The sequence below is a fragment of the Thermobia domestica genome, chromosome 18 (assembly GCF_964235325.1).
Source record: "Thermobia domestica chromosome 18, izTheDome1.hap1.1, whole genome shotgun sequence".
Classification (NCBI taxonomy): Eukaryota; Metazoa; Arthropoda; class Insecta; order Zygentoma; family Lepismatidae; genus Thermobia; species Thermobia domestica.
This window is the reverse complement of record NC_137471.1, coordinates 17,628,711-17,645,379: the sequence shown is the minus strand read 5'-3', so window position 1 is coordinate 17,645,379 and position 16,669 is coordinate 17,628,711. Positions and strand designations below refer to the sequence as shown.

The 16,669-nt window shown below is 38.8% G+C and overlaps 1 protein-coding gene across 1 annotated transcript in view; it reads right to left on the bottom strand.

Annotated features, from left to right (window-relative positions):
• Nucleotides 1–16,669, bottom strand: part of LOC145675955 (beta-alanine transporter-like) — a 385,199-nt gene that overhangs the window by 153,345 nt on the left and 215,185 nt on the right. The gene's annotated exons all lie outside the window — the stretch shown is intronic.

Here is a 16,669-nt window from a genome sequence, read left to right as displayed (position 1 = left end):
ACTCTTGGGGTGAGCAATTGCCCCCTCCTACCCCTTTAAATGACCCCCATGCTTAAATGGCATCTTTTCGAGACGAGTTACCGCCAACTTTTGTGTTGTTGACAATTCTAATAGTAAAGTAATCAAAATGTCCGATGTTTGAAACAATAGAGTAATGAAATTGTATAAATGTAAACTTTTGACCATTTTAAGTAATTTCGTACTTCCTAGTCATGGATGTTTTGATTGTCTAGTAATAAGTAATACGTAGTTAATATCCTGGAAGTACTTTCGTCTACTGTAGGCGGTTCATCTGGACAGTTAGTACGTTGTAGTCACTACGTTGTAGTCACTAAGTAATTTATTTAAATCAGTCTATATTACTTCTCTCAGCTCCTTGAATTTTCAGTTTCCATCCACCTTTTACAACCACAGCAAACAAGAGGGGGTCTCCTATCCCCGTTCCATTGGCTTCTAGGAGTCTCACCTACAAATAACCCAACAGCTGCCTTGAGACCAGCTGTGCAAATTGGAACAGGAGGTTGGCCAATCATACGGAACTTACTGGCGTCGAGGACCGTACAAGAAAATGTATAACATTTTCACAAGAATTGAACCATCATATTCAATTGAGAAACTTGTTCATCTTTAGGCTAATATCACAAGAGCACAAAAACTGTTATAACACTAGCCAAAGTACGAACACTATTTCAGTGAGAAACTTGATCTTTCATGTTCTAAGCACGCTCTCAATGTTTGATGGTATACTGGATGTTTCAAGCCGAGGTTGCTTGGACATGAGTTATCCAGTAAAAATTTTCAATTGTTTAAGAGATTAATGTAAGAAACATATCTTCAACAACGGGCCGCATCAAAGGATTCAGTAGGCCGGGATCGGCCCGAGGACCGGCTGTTGCACATGGATGCTTCAGACAAGGCACTCAAAAAAGACAAACTTTCCTATTCATTTTCTGTTAGTTTAGGGCAGTGGTTCCCGACCGGTGTATCGCGACACACTGGTGTGTCACGCAGTTGCGTGGGATGTGTTGCAAAATTTTAGAATTTAAAAGTCAAGAAGTACTTAATAATTAGTTACAATCACTTTTGAGACAGACTACAGCAGTTAACGTCTTCACCAATAGAAACTACTACCACTACTACTACTAGGTACTACTTAGAGTCACTGCTTTATAACTAACTAACTAACTAACTGTATGGGCTATGGAACCCGGAGGTTCAATGCCGCGTTCACAAAAGCTCTCCACTGACTTCTATACTTAGCCAACTGGATCCAATTTCTACTTCGTATTCCTATTTCTGCGAGATCTATCTTAATATTGTCCTCCCATCTGCGCCTCGGTCTTCCTAATGGTCGTTTTCCGATTGGTATTCCAGTCAAGACTTTGAAAGCGTTTCTACTTTCTTCCATCCTTGCTACAAGACTTGCCCACCTAAGCCTCCTAGATTTGATGATCCTAACAATGTTTGGTAAACCGTATAAATTATGTAGTTCCTCGTTATGAAGTTTCCGCCATTCCCCCTTTTCGTTCCTCTTGAGTCCGAATGTTCGTCTCAGGATCTTGTTCTCAAATACTTTTAGTCTATGTTCTTCCCTCAGAGTAAGCGACTATGTTTCGCAACCATACAGAACAACAGGCATGGCTATTATTTTATATATTTTAAGCTTCAAATTCTTCGACAGAATTCGCGACAAGAGATTTTGAACTGAATAATAACACGAATTCCCTGCTTTTAGTCGACATTTAAGTGAATATGATTTTCGTCTGTTAATATTGAAACTATCCACTTTACCAAAAATATTATTTAATATTTAAATGCCATCCATAATTTGCCGTATTACAGTCTCGACGCACTTCAATGTATTTAGTTTTCTCTGCATTTACTTCTAACCCCATGTCCCTGCAAGCATTTAATAAGACCTCTGCATTTCTTTCTACTGTTCTCTCCTATTAAATTTACATCATCAGCATACACCATTATCTGGTGAACACCGTTCAACTCTAGTCCCTGGTTGCTTTGATTTTCCTTATAGCGTATTCCTTAGAGTCACTGCTTTATAGTAACCTTAAAGCCTTACACTATTATAATTTTATTATTATTAATAATAAATCTAACAGGTGTGTCGAGATATTATGAGGGTTCAGTAAAATGTGTCATTAGTCCAAAAGGTTGGAAACCACTGATTTAGGAACTTCACCCAACTACTTCAGGTACAAACGCTATTATATAGAACACTCTTTTATAGGTCAGTGTACAATAGCTTATAATTCTAATGGATTTTTTTTTCAAGATCCTAGTGGATTAGGCCATGTCTGCATGAACTTGAAGTTTCGAAAGCGCAGATCCGAATTAACATGAAGTTTCTGTTGTTGCAAAAGACGCCAAAAAGAAACCCATGAGTGTATGATACAGACATAACATGGTAAGTATTCTTTATACTCTATCGTAAAGAACTGAAATACTGCAAGATGTGAAGGGAACGTGTCTCGTGTATAATTCATGAGGAACTGGTTGTAGGGAAGCGGACGCCAAATTAGTTGCCTAAATGTTTTAACCCTTAAGTACTACGCATGTTTTTGTCACATTAGTACTACGCGGAATCTGTCAGACTCCGAACAATAGATTGCGGGAAAACCAACTCCACAATGTTAATTTTCGCATATACACTAAATGTAACCATGAAGGTAGAGGAAGCAACAATCGGGAGAGGCGGTCGAACTCAAAGTGACGGCGACAGAGGAGTTTGACAGACTTCGCGTAGTACTTACGGGTTAAGACCGGCGAAAAGCGTCAATGCTTGGATGGTTTCAAAATTATTTTGCATCAGTTTGTATGATCGGGTGATGGTTTTGGGATGGTTTTGTGAAACTTCTCACAGTTGATGAAATAAGATTACTATAATCTCCAATCCCCAAACATGCACAGGAGTAGCGGCATCCAGGCCCTCCTTGAAAAAAAGCTCCAACACTCAAGATCTTGAAGAAAACCATGTTTTGGAATTCAGACGGCATTTTGCTCACACATGATCTCCCAAGGAAGGAACATGGATTACTATTACGACTTGCTGTTTAAACTAAAGGAAGCGGTAAATGAAAGCTCTGGAAGGGTTTTCGTAGGGCAGTGAACCTGTGAATAAGATGGCAATTTAAAATAATAGACTTTAAATGGATAAACAATCTTTTGTATTGACCAGATCTTCCTCATATGGACTTTTACCTTCCTCAAATTAAAAAAGGGAATTCAAAGGGAAAGTAGTTTCAAGTGACAGCAGAAGAGCAGTCTTTAAATGATGAGATGGGTTGAAGCAAGTTCGGAAACACTGTGTCAAGTGTGTTGACATTTTTGGTAAATATGTTGAATATTCTGGGATTTTATGACTTCATATTACATGTAGTACGACCGTCATTGTTCAGACGATGTGTGACACTGTAGACAAACAACAATTGACACACAACTTCCGGTATGTTTTACGGTTGGGTGGAGACACATCGGGTCATACACTTCTTTCTCTTCGTCATCTCTGAAATAAGAAGAAGACTGAATCATTTGATGATACCACACATTTCCAGTCATCAGCGGTCCATATTGCATGTTCCAACCTCGTCTTGCTCAAGTGTTATAACTAGAGCCCGGACTATATGTAATTACATATTTCTTCCCCTTGCACGTAGTTCCGAAAAAAGTTCAAATCTTCACGAATCACGTGAATAAGATCATTATACCTAAATTTTATTTTACATATTTTACTCAATATTACATATTTTCAGGCAGTTTTACATGAAATCAAATATTTTAACAGTTTATTGTAATCCCTGACCATTTTCTACTTGTGGATGTTATAAGGAATACAAAACAACTTGCAAAAATGTTACTGGAATTTCAGAGAAATTTGCCATGTCCTGCATTGCATTCCAAGTTTTAGGAGGGGGGAGAAGCAGATGGTTAAACCTAATTTTAGATATCTGGCATTGAAGATTTCACTGCTTGAGGCAGTTCATTCCGTCACTCTTTCAAGGAAAGTCACTCTGCCAGTTTCATCCCTCCATGCTGTCTTACACAAAAGCAGACGTACTGTGGAAAATTTCTTCATACAAACAGACGTTGTCTTGTCTACGTGTTCATCGCTGATTGAGGTTTTGTATATTGATATTTCGTCATGTCATCGGTTGCATCATCGCTAGCATCTAAGTTAAAAATCGTGGGTTACTGTAGATGATGCTTTCACAACCAATGGTACGGTGGTGATTCGTACAGTGTGTGTCAAAACGATAAGTTGTTCTATGAAATCGCAATTGTAACAACATATACGAACCACGCTTCACACGAAAAAGAAACGGGAATCATCTTCTCACAAACAAGTTTTTTTTAACGCAGATGCGACAGGGATCGTCTTCATCGGAGAATGAGTTTTTCGTGAACATATGTGTTGCAATAGTAGCTGCAAACATTCCTTGGGACAAGCTTCAAGTGCCAGAATACCAGGATTTCTTAAAGAAGTATTGCAAGCGAAATACCCTGGACGAATCTACACTGCGGAAAAACTATGTCGATGCTTGCTACAACAAAAGTGTCAAAGCAGTTGGTTCTCAGATCGCTGATTCCTGTATATGGGTAGCTGCGGACGAAAGAACCGGCTATTTGGGACGCTTTGTAGCGAATTTAATAGTTGGCAAGCTCTATCCCAACTCACCCTCCAAATCCTATTTGGTATATTGCAAGGAACTTGAATGTGTCAATCATTCTTCCGCGGAAAAGTTCGTAAATGATGGCCTGAAAGTGTTGTGGCCTCGTAGTGTTGAAGAGGAGAAAGTTCTTGTTTTCTATACCGATTCTGCAGCGTGCATGTTAAAGGCAGGTAACGCATTCCAAGTTTTCTACCTCAATTTATAGTACGGAAGGTATAACGTCGTTGGATTCCCGCGAAAAGTTGTAGTGACGTTTATAGGGAGTAGCCAGCTTGGTTACTCGTGGTTCGCTGAGCACAGTAGACGGTTGGTGGTGATTGGCTACCCTCTTACCACATTCCCAGTGACGAGCAGGTCCAAGCGCGGGAAGCCAACGACGTTATACCTTCTGGACTATAGTTCACTTCACTTGTGCTGCACTTCAACGTGTCGCAGAAGAAGTAAGAAGCAACTACCCTGACGCGAATAAACTTACTTCCAGTGGACAAAAGGTGTTTTTGAAAGCTCCACAAAGAGTCATTGTTTCATGGAACGTCTGCCAAATGTACCTCTCCCTCCCGAGCCGGTGTTTACAATATAATATGGCCTACATGTTTGGACTGGCTACGGACCTGATGGGAAGATGATGCTTGGTACCGGTACGAAGATTGGTTCGATTCTTTTCTACAGCATCCTATGGACAAATAAAGCCTGTTGAGGCATTTCTTAATGGCACAAAACCAAAAAAAACTATCGATGAAATGGAGGAGCAAATTAGTCAAATTCTTGCGAACGCACCTCTGGATAATCTGAAGAAGGCTGTTGCAGCAACAGTGACGTAACTAAGGGGGAGGCAAACGGGGTTTCTGCCTCGGGCACCGGATTGGGAATACGCAAAAGAAGGCAAGGAAAGGAGTTTTAGCAGAGTAAAGATCATAAATAATTACCTCAGAAACTTAACAGGACAATGATTCATCAACCTTACGATCATATCCATAGATCATAAGTTAGCTTCAAAGTTTTCTTTCGAGGATATTATAAAAAAAAATTACAGCGAAAAGAGCCCGCAAAGTTAAATTTTAGTTCCAGCTTTTCGTGTTTTCATTTAACTTACATTGATTTAAGAGATTTGCATAATGTCCGAGTATAATACTCGAGACAACAGCTTGACCGTTTGTCATAATTAAATATTCTATTCTAAAGAAACAGACTGTTGGTTAATTCTACACATATGCACATATCATTATAATTCCAAAAACATTATGATTTGCAGTTATTATGATAAGCCTATAACAATATGTCAAACATGCTACTCTCAGATGATTTGGCAATCAAATACTAATTAGTTTGGTGGTTTATCTTAAATTATGTATTGCAATTTTGAAATCCAGCTTGACCACTTGAAGATAAAACGGAATAAGAAAATTAGTGTGCGATGCCAATATCAGGTGTAGTTGGGGAACGTTTTGATGTGGTTGGTCACGAGGGAAGGGTGCTAAGGCGAGTTCTTGCTCCGGGTGACAGCTAGCCTAGTTGTGTCGCTGTGCAGCAATCGTCAACTGTTTATGGAACTGGTGAATAAGGGTGGTGTAGAGACCTGCACGGGCCGAATTTTTCAGCCCGAGCCCAATCCAACCCGAATGTACCTAGGCCCGGCCCAGCCCGGGCCCGAAAAGTTTGGTAGATTTTCGGCCCGAGCCCGGCCCGACCCGATAAGTTTTTTTTAATTCTTGGCCCAAGCCCGGGCCGGGCCCTATAAATTTTAAAAGTTTTTGGCCCGATAAATTTTTCAAAAATTTGCTCGAGCCCCAATCTTTCTCAAAATTTAGTATTAAACTTGACCTAACCCTTAGAAACATTTTCTAAACTCTGGTTCACAACCATTGCCTTCTAGAACTTAGCCTGTCATTGAGAGAACAAAAACTCCATTTCCTGTAACAAAAATCTAACTTAATTGATTTTTAGCTTAAAGTGAATATGGCAATATTGTTTAGCGACAGGCAAAACTTTCCCACCCCTTCTTGTCATATTTTGGGTTCAGTGAAGGTCAAGGCCAGAGCTCAATTTACCGCGCAATGCCTGCAATCCTCTATAGTGAAAGTGGAGCCGCTAAGCAACACAAACTGTAAATACCTATTGCATTCTTTGTAACATTTTTCACGGGCACACTTCTTCAACGTTTAACGAAAGTCAATTATTAAAGAATTGCAATTAATCGTCCCCAGCCCGGCCGACCTGAAGAGAAATCAGTGTCGGCCCACCCAAGCCCGTGGGGCGCGGTGGCTCAGTGGTAGAGCGTTCACCTCCGGTGCTTGGGGTCCCTGGTTAGATCCCAGCTCGCGCCGTATGGACTTTGTGGTGGACAAACACCGTGCTCGTGGGTTTTCTCGGGGTTCTCCCGTTTCCTCCCACTTTCTTCATTCCACCATTTCACTCATCTCTCATTATCACCGTCTCCTTTAGCCTAACCGGCATAACCATGGGACGTTAAACTTAAAGATTTCATTTCATTTTTTTTCACCCAAGCCCGTCCCGTCCAAAGAAATAACAGAGTCGACCCGCTCAAGCCCGGCCCGTGCAGGTCTGTAGGATGGTGCATGTACGGAATTTTAGGAACACATTAAGTTCTATCATTGTAAGAAAAAAACGCTTTTTGCATCATTAAAACTGATAAAGACTTTTAAACAATTTTAAACAGTACTTAATTGACTCCATACCGTAGTTTCTAAAAGAAGATTAAGCCCTGTAATATCATTTTAAAACTTGGAGGGTTTTTAAAACCCTTAAGTATTCGCGTGGGGTGTACACAGACCCCCAAACAGGTAAATGTTGTGTTGCTAGCCAGAAGTTCTAATGAGAAAATATAATAAAATGTCTCGAAACGAGTACCAAAAAAATCTAATTACAGCAAATACTTTTAAAAACATGTCTTAGAGTTATGCTACATTGTCTTGATTATTTTTTTTAAATATTTTATTATAAAAAAATATATTAATTTGGGGGTCTACTGGACCCCCGCGCGAGTACTATTGTCACAAAAGGGGCGCGAGTACTTACGGGTAAGGAATTTGGGCAGAGCTGGATTAGCCCATCTGGAGGTCCGGAGTTAGAAAAAATATGTGGCCCCTGCTGACTTCACCTAATACGTTTCTGTGAAAGCACAGTAGGGAAGTTAAGGCAATATGTTTCATACTTTTGGTCATAACTTTATTTTATTTTATGAGACGATTGTATTTTCATGATTCTGTTTAGATAACCAGTCGAAATTTTGATCAGAAATGAAATCTTTGGGCCTTATGCAGAGTCGTTTTGACGTATGATTAGTGTCATACTAAAAGCCTGACTACTGCAGAAAACATATGTTAGTCGAGCCTTTTAGTATGGCACTAATCACCCGTGAGAATGACTCTGCATAAGGCTTTTTGAGTTTTACGTCCCACGCTTATGCCGATTAGGCTAAAGGAGATGGTGATGATGAGTAATGAATGAAATGACGGAATTAAGAAAGTGGGAAGAAACGAGAGGGCCCCGAGGATAACCACGCACACGGTGTTTGTCCACCACAAAGTTCACTTGGTGGGGGCTGGGATCGAATCTGGGATCCCAAGCACCAGAGGTGAACGCTCTACCACTGAGCCACCGCGGCCCCAAATTTTGATCAGAGTGGAGGCCCCTGTCCACCCCACCAAAGTCCTCCTCTTAATCTGGCACTAAATTTTGGGTATATTAGTTAAGATATTGGGTACATTTTCCTTTCCAATTTGACGTCACTATCCACTAATATTTAAGAGTGCATATTTCCCTCTGTGTCACCAGCTTAATAACTAAATTGATCTTTCAACAAAGGTCTAGAAGCGTTTCGTTATCACCATTATTTCTTCATGAGAGCTAATGTAATAATAAAGAATTACGTTAATTCCCGTGCTGTTTGTTCTCCAACAATAGCTCCAAATAATTGATGAGCATTCGGTGGGTTGACAAGACAAACGTCCCTATGCTATGCTCTGACCTATTGTTTGGAATTCAGTCTCCTGTCAAAGGCTTCATTAATTTCTAGTTGCATAGCAGCAGCGGACGATGGTATTTTTAGAATTCAACCCAAACGAATGCAATGGGAAGGCCTCGTCCATTTGATTGATCTGCTTTCCCATTGCCAATGTTACCAGCTCCTATCGCTTTCTCTCCCTACATCATGTGGGCTCCTTTCACGTGGAATGCTATCAGTTACATTCAATTGATTAATGTCCGTACACTATCCACATTGTTAGAATAATTCCCTCTGTTATTTTTTCAATATAGAAACCCTCATTCGACCATATGATTGCATATTTCTGTTAATTGACTGAACCGACATGGACTCGTCATATGAGTGTCCTGTCACCATCACATTATTATTATTATAGAGCAAATAATTATATTATTAGTAGTAGTAGCAGAACAAATAATGATAAAATAGAAAGTGCCTGAAGTTGGTCCCCCCAACTCTCTCAAATTACTTCATTAGTGCACGTTAGTACACTAAGAACTAACACTAGTGTTAGCATATTTCGGAACTTATTCAAGATTTTTTGGTGGGGAGCCAACTTCAGAAATGTCAAATTCTTTACAAATTGACGTAGAAACACGGGGTTAACTTCAGTCGTTAGTGCATCGTTAGTCCACTTAAACGTACTAAGCACTAACGTTAGTGTTACGACATTTTGGGATTTATTCAAGATTTTTGGTGGGGGCAACTTCAGAAATATCAAATTCTATACAAATTGACGTAGAATCATGGGGTTAACGGCAATCGTTACTGCATTGTTAGTGTACTTAAACGCACTAAGCACTAACGTTAGTGCTACCATATTTTGGAATTTATTTAAGATTTTTTGTGGGATGCAACTTCAGAAATATCAAATTCTACAGGTATACAAATTGACGTAGAAACATGGGGTTAACGGCAATCGTTACTGTATTGTTAATGAACTTAAACGCACTAAGCACTAACGTTAGTGTTACGATATTTTGGGATTTATTCAAGATTTTTGTTGGTGGGGGACAACTTCAGAAATATCAAAGTCCATACAAACTATTAGTGTTTCCTAGAAGCACTAACGAATGACACTAATTCTTTCGTTAGTGCTTGAAGTGGCTCGGGCAGCGTGAACTTGGGCCCCAAATTTGTAGCACCTACACATTAATGAAGATGATGCAATAAGTTGATGCAATAAGAAACACTAACGATGAACTAACGATTGACACAAAATTTATCGTTAGTGCCTCATGTGGGAACCAAGTTCACGGACGTCGTTAGTGCTTCATTAGTGTAGGTGCTACAAGTAAAAACCTTTTACGGGGACAAGTTCACACTGTCCTAGCCACTTCAAGCACTAATGAAACAAATTCGTGCCATTCAATAGTGCATCATTAGTGCTTCTTATTGCATTGACACAACGTTAGTGCTTCATTAATGTAGGTGCTACAAGTAAGAAACCTTTGGAGGGCAGCGTGAACTTGGCTCCCACATTAAGCACTAACGAAAAAATAAGTGCCATTCGTTAGTACATCGTTAGTGCTTCTAGAAAACACATAATTTCGTTAATGCTTCACTATTAAGGTAGATATGGCCAATTACATATCACGAAACTCCCATTAAAAATACATGGGGAATTTTTCATTGCATGAAATTTCCGAAAAAATCAAAAGCACTAATGATCTCTTCTAGTGCTATCATTAACTCACCGTTAGTGCTTCTTAGTGCACCAACACCTAACTTTAATGCTTCATTAATGTAGGTGCTACAAGTAAAAAAAAAACTTTGTGTGCCAGCGTGAACTTCGCGCCCCTCCTTCAAGCACTAACGAAAAATCAGTGCCATTCGTTAGTGCATCGTTAGTGCTCCTAGAAATCTCTTAACTGTCACGTTAGTGCTTCACTATTAGTGTAGTTATGGTCAATTATATATCACGAAACTCACACAAGAAATTTATGGGGAATTTTTTATTGCATCAAATTTCCGGCAAATTCAAAAGCACTAATGATATCTTCTAGTGCAATCGTCAGTGCATCGTTAGTGCTTCTTTGTGCACCAACACCTAACGCTAGTGGCTCATTTGTATAGGTGCAGCAATTAAAAAAACCTTTAGGGGTCAGGGTGAAGTTGGCGCCCCCACTTCAAACATTAACGAAAAAATAGTGCCATTCGTTGGTGCATCGTTAGTGCTTCTAGAAAACACTAATAGTTTTCATGGAATTTGATATTTCTGAAGTTTCCCCCCACCAAAAATCTTGAATAAATCCCAGAATGTAACACTAACGTTAGTGCTTAGTGCGTTTAAGTGGACTAACGATTGAAGTTAACACCATGTTTCTACGTCAATTTGTATCGAAAATATTGATTAAATCCCAAAATGTTTTAGCACTAACGTTAGTGCTTAGTGCCTTAAGTGCACTAACGATGCACTGAGAAAACTGAGCAACTGTAAAAGTTGGGGTAATTTTTGTTGATAAATCGATGGACGCGTTTTGACTCATCATTAGCCTTTTCTATTACAGTAGAGTCCAAAAACTCGGCCTAATGTGTACCATAGGATGGCCGAGTTTGTAAAAATGTCGGGTTATCGGATATGGAGTTAAAAAGGAATAAATACGAGTGTTTCATCAGAAAATACAATGCTGAACTTGTATTGTTCCTGCCTGCCTGAGAATACAACAGAGAATACACTGAGCAGATACCCTTAAACAAAGGTAAAGCACGTTGTTTATAAAGGCATAGATCCTTTACTACACATGAAAATGAAAATTAATGAATACACACTGTACAATATTTACCTGATAAGACAGACCCCAGATATATATACTTTATGAAGGCATAAAGCTGTCTATAATGAAAATAAACTAGTAGGGATGCGCACGAGTCGAGTCGGGTCGAGATTTAAGCCTATCTCGACTCGTCTTGAGAAAATATTGTCTCGACTCGAAAATATGTTTCTGTCTCAACTCGACAGTTCCTGTCTCGACTCGACTCGAATTTCGAGACAGAATATACGAGTTAAAATATGCGCACACATCAGCCAAAACATTATGACAACCTACCTAATTGTCAGTATGTCCATCTTTGGCACGGATAACAACGGCGACACGTCTTGGTATGGACGCAATGATCCTTCGTAGGTCGCTGAGGAGTTGGCACCACATGTGCACACAGAGGTCACCCAATTCGCGTAAATTCTGGGGAGAGGGGCGATGCACTCTGACGTCAGGTTCAATCACATCCCAGATGTGTTCAATTGGGTTCAGATCTGGCGAGTTGGAGGGTCAGCACATCACTTGGAATTCGTCCCTGTGTTCCTCGAACCACTCCATCACACTCCTGGGCTTGTGAATGCTGCATTATCTCGTCGAAAAATGCCACTACCGTTGAGAAACATGGTCGTCATGTCAGGGTGTACGTAGTTTGCACGCAGTGTGCGATACGCCACGACCGTCATGGTACATTGCTCGAGCTCCACTAGACACATGGATGCTCACGTCAATGTTCCCCAGAGCATAATTAAGCCGCCGCCAGCTTGTCTCCGTCCCGCAGTACAGGTGTCAAGGAGCTGTTCTTTTGGAACACGACGGATTCACACCCTCCCATCGTCATGATGAAGAAGGTATCGGGATTCATCAGACAATGCAACGCTCTGCCACTATGGCAAGGTCCAGTGGCGATGATCACGTGTTCATTTCAGTCGTAGTTGACGATGTTGTGGTATTAACATTCGCACATGGATGGGTCGTCGGCTGCGGAGGCCCATTGTTAGGAGAGTTCTGTGCACTATGTGTTCAGACACACTTGTACTTTACCTAACATTAAAAGCTGATGTTAGTTCCGCCACAGTTCGCTGCCTGTCCTGTTTTATCAGTCTGCCATGCCTACGACGTCCGACACCTGTAATGAGGTGGGAGCCGCCCAATCCCCCGACGTTAGGACGTCGTCTCTTCTTGGTTTAGTCACTTTTTGAAGACACTCACCACAGAGTTCCTCGAATACCGGACAAGTCCTGCAGTTTCCAAAATTCTCGTGCCGAGTGTTTCTTCAAAATAATATTAAAAATTATAGAAATATTTTCGAGACATTTGAGTCGAGTCGAGATTTTTACGAGGAGTCTCGACTCAAAAATTCGAGTTGAGAAATGCGTTTGTATCGACTCGTTTCGAATTTTATAAAGTGTGTCTCGAGTCGTGCGCATCTCTATTAACAAGCGCGCTGCCGGGTTATCGAGTGTCTAGTTTTAGGGAGTCTACTGTACTCTAACATTTCTTTCTTATAAAGAACACGTTGTATTATTTAGTTATGATTATCTTATTGTACTGTATTCATCATTAGCTACATGTATTACTGTTTCTACTTTGTATGATAAATTTCACTGACTATTGTGAAACATAATGACTGATTTAGCTGTAAAACTTGAAAGTAAATTACAAATTCATTGGAGGCTAATTTTGGCTCTACTTCTGACCTGGTGTTTGCATAACCGTCTAGACCAGGGTTTCTCAACCGGGGGGTCGCGAGGAATTTCATAGGGCCACGAAGATAAGCGGAGAAGATAAATATAATTACAATCTAATACTGGAAAATATTTATTATAAAAATTATACGTATTGTTAAGAACAACAAAAAATAGATTTACTAAACATTTTCAATAGGTGCAGAGTTGTTTAAGGTTAGTGTAAAGAAACAAGTTTTGCCAATAGATGTCACTACAGTCTTAGTATCTCTCCCATGTATTTTTTACCTTTCACGAAAATTTACAATTTCTTTTACAAATTTCAACCTAGAAACTTCAAATTTTTAGAGAAGGAACTTCGTAACCTATTAAAGGGAAGAATCCGTGCCGATTTTTTATTTAGAATTTTCTTAATTGTTGAAAAAGTTCGATTGTTAAAGGTTTGGATATCTATTTCAACAAACAAGCCATTTCAACAATGAAGAAAATTCTACTTTCGATAGATTATGAAGTTCCTTTTCTAAAAATTTGAAGTCTGTAGGTTTAAATTTGTAAGAGAAATCGTGAATTTTCGTGAAAGATAAAAAATACATGGGAGAGATACGAAGACTGTAGTGCCATTTATCGGCAAAACTTGTTTCTTTAAACCAACCTTAAAAAGCAATTTAAATGAAAGAGGTACGATATGATACTAATGAGAACTGCATATTGAAATACCAGAAAAATACAAATGCAGAAGAAACCTGCATTTTTGAAGTATAATGAAAATTGAAAGCTAATGAAATACCTGAACATGGTGTGATTTCACTAGTGCGGCAATCTTCGCGACGCACATTATCAAGTCATTTAAAATACTCCATAACTTGGATTTATAAAACTATCCAAGGTTTAAAGCCAAAAATGAAAATTATTTTATTTTTATCATGTGACTCAAAATTAAGGGAGTCATGAAGTTTTAAAATTTTCAAACGGCCTCCATTTTGAAACAATATAACGGATCTTATTCGATACTTGTAATATAAATGAACTGACAAAATTTAATTTTCATCCATTCGCTATTAGGAAAGTTACTGTATCCACTATGCACAAGAAATGGATTCTACTATTATAGAAATAGATGAATATCGTGACATCTCCACAATAGGTATATTAAAAATCCCACACAATCTTATTACAAACCAGAAATTATAAGGGGGTCGCAGGCAAGAGGATGTGATAAAATGGGGATCGTGATAGGAATTAGGTTGAGAACCACTGGTCTAGACTATGTGTACGTACCTCTTCTCTAACTGAAGGACCACAAATGTCTTCTTTCATATTGACGAACAAGGAGTTGGAGTTAACCGTGCCGCAAGTGTCGCGATTTAAATTTCGTTGCTCCAGGCGAGGGGGACTGGAGGTGGTTATCCTCGGGGTCTTCCCACTTTCTTAATTCCGTCATTTCATTCATTAGTCATCATCACCGTCTCCTTTAGCCTAACCGGCATAACCGTGGGACGTAAAACTCAAAGATTTCATTTCATTTCATTTCAGTCCGAAAGACCACCCCCCTAACCTTCGTAAAACCGTCACTGCTGGTAATTAATCTTAATAACGATTTAAAAATAATAAGAAAGGAAGTCGGCCAACTCACCTCACAGTACACGCACTATTTCTACTTTACAGATGGAATGAAGAAAAGCTTTGTCAGAATGGTCGAATGCTGGATTGAATCCCGGACTTCCCGATAGAAGCGCAAAAGCTAATCACTCAGTCATGTTTGTTGTGCAGTTGTATTTAGCTTAACTTAAATATATTCCGTAGTCCTTTTTTTTTTGGGGGGGGGGGTGAAGTTCCGTAATGATATGTTGAATCCCTCTTGTTAAAAATTCAGAAAACTTGAGGATTGGGTAAACCATGATGGTTGTTATATAAAACTTAACTGTAGAATGTCAAGAATATACAGAACCAAAAGATCTAGATGTGCAGCTTTTAAGTGTATCATATAAATCTAAGTATTTCTCTTATGTTTTATTTTAATTTTATTTTGTTTCAAAAAGAGGGTATGAAATATTTCGAAGTAAAAATACTACATACAATTTTGCTAGTTATTTGTGTATTTTTTTTAAAAAAAGAAGTGTTTACTTTTATGGTTGGCTGGTTTACCCCAACTTTTTTTTTTTTTTAATAACTGGTTTAAACCAAAAAATAAAAAGAATGAAAAATGCGAATCGTGTGAACTTCATGGTGACGTTTCCAGATATCAAACCACCTGCAATAGTTTTATTTCCCTTTCACCTTTTAATCAATGTGTCCCATGTTCAATTGAAGGCATGAAAATGACAACCAGATAAAGACCAAAATGCTAATTTTACAAGAGACGTAGAAAACAAAACCAGATAAAAATATTAACTGAGTGAGAGTGATAACAAGGTAAAGACCAAAGAATACTTACGTATATCCAGTATAATTGCTACAACATGGTTGGAATTAAGTGTAACTCTTAACTGTACAAGACACTTATAGTTAATAATAAAAAAATCTTTATTTTTTATTATTACAGAACATTATTACAGAAATACAAAAATGCAAATGGAGATATCTGTTTTTCACACTCACTAAAAATGTCTGCTACTTGTTCATATCTGTATCAGTATCACTCGTGTTATTTTCAATTTCTACACAGTGAAGATTGACATACCATCCTTTATAAATGTCTGGAGGTATTTGGAACACAATTTGCGCACATCTTGCAACTTCTTTGCGCTAATTGGAAGGGAGTTGTAGTAAGCTCGAGGTGCATTGCTCAGATTTACTTCACTAATGTCTGCAATCTTCTTGACTCCGATAAAACAATCATATTCTATTTCCGGAGAGTGTCCGTGGGATACGCAAATGTTTTTGTCTTCATACTGGAAAACCTTGTAAGTAGAGATTTTGAACGCCTTGTCCGCATTCCTTATTCCTAACGAACCAAGGTGCCAAGAAATTATAAAAGTCCTTGACCATGTTTTGCTGAACTTTTATGACGCAAAACTTTATGGATGCTCTCTAAACAAGTGAATACCATTCCTCCAGTAGTTATATACTCTTTTTGGCGTCTGAGTTTTTCAATCTGTGCAAACTGTCTGTCACATGGGAGAAATGAGTGTCCTCGTTCTGGATTGTGATGAACAATATTTTCAAATTTCTTAGTAGTAGCAAGTAAGGATAAATACTGGACAAGAGTTACGTTTTTGTTTTGTCCTCCACAGTTGTCTGTAAAAATGTATAGAGTTTTTACACTAGGGTCCACGAAATTTTCGATGTAATGGTAGGAAAGACACACTTTCATTTGCTCCCTTTTTTGTGACTGTTTCGTCATACATGTACATTTTTGATGTTCCTGTCTTGGCAGAATAAATGCACTGGTTATAAATCCATATTTATCTATTGTATAATATTTCTCCAATAGGTAGAACAGGGAGAGGGAAGTTCTGCTGATAGTCTAAACATAAAATATCGACTGATGGATCTTCCTGGGCTTGCTTGTTTTTTCTTTCAAATCATCAT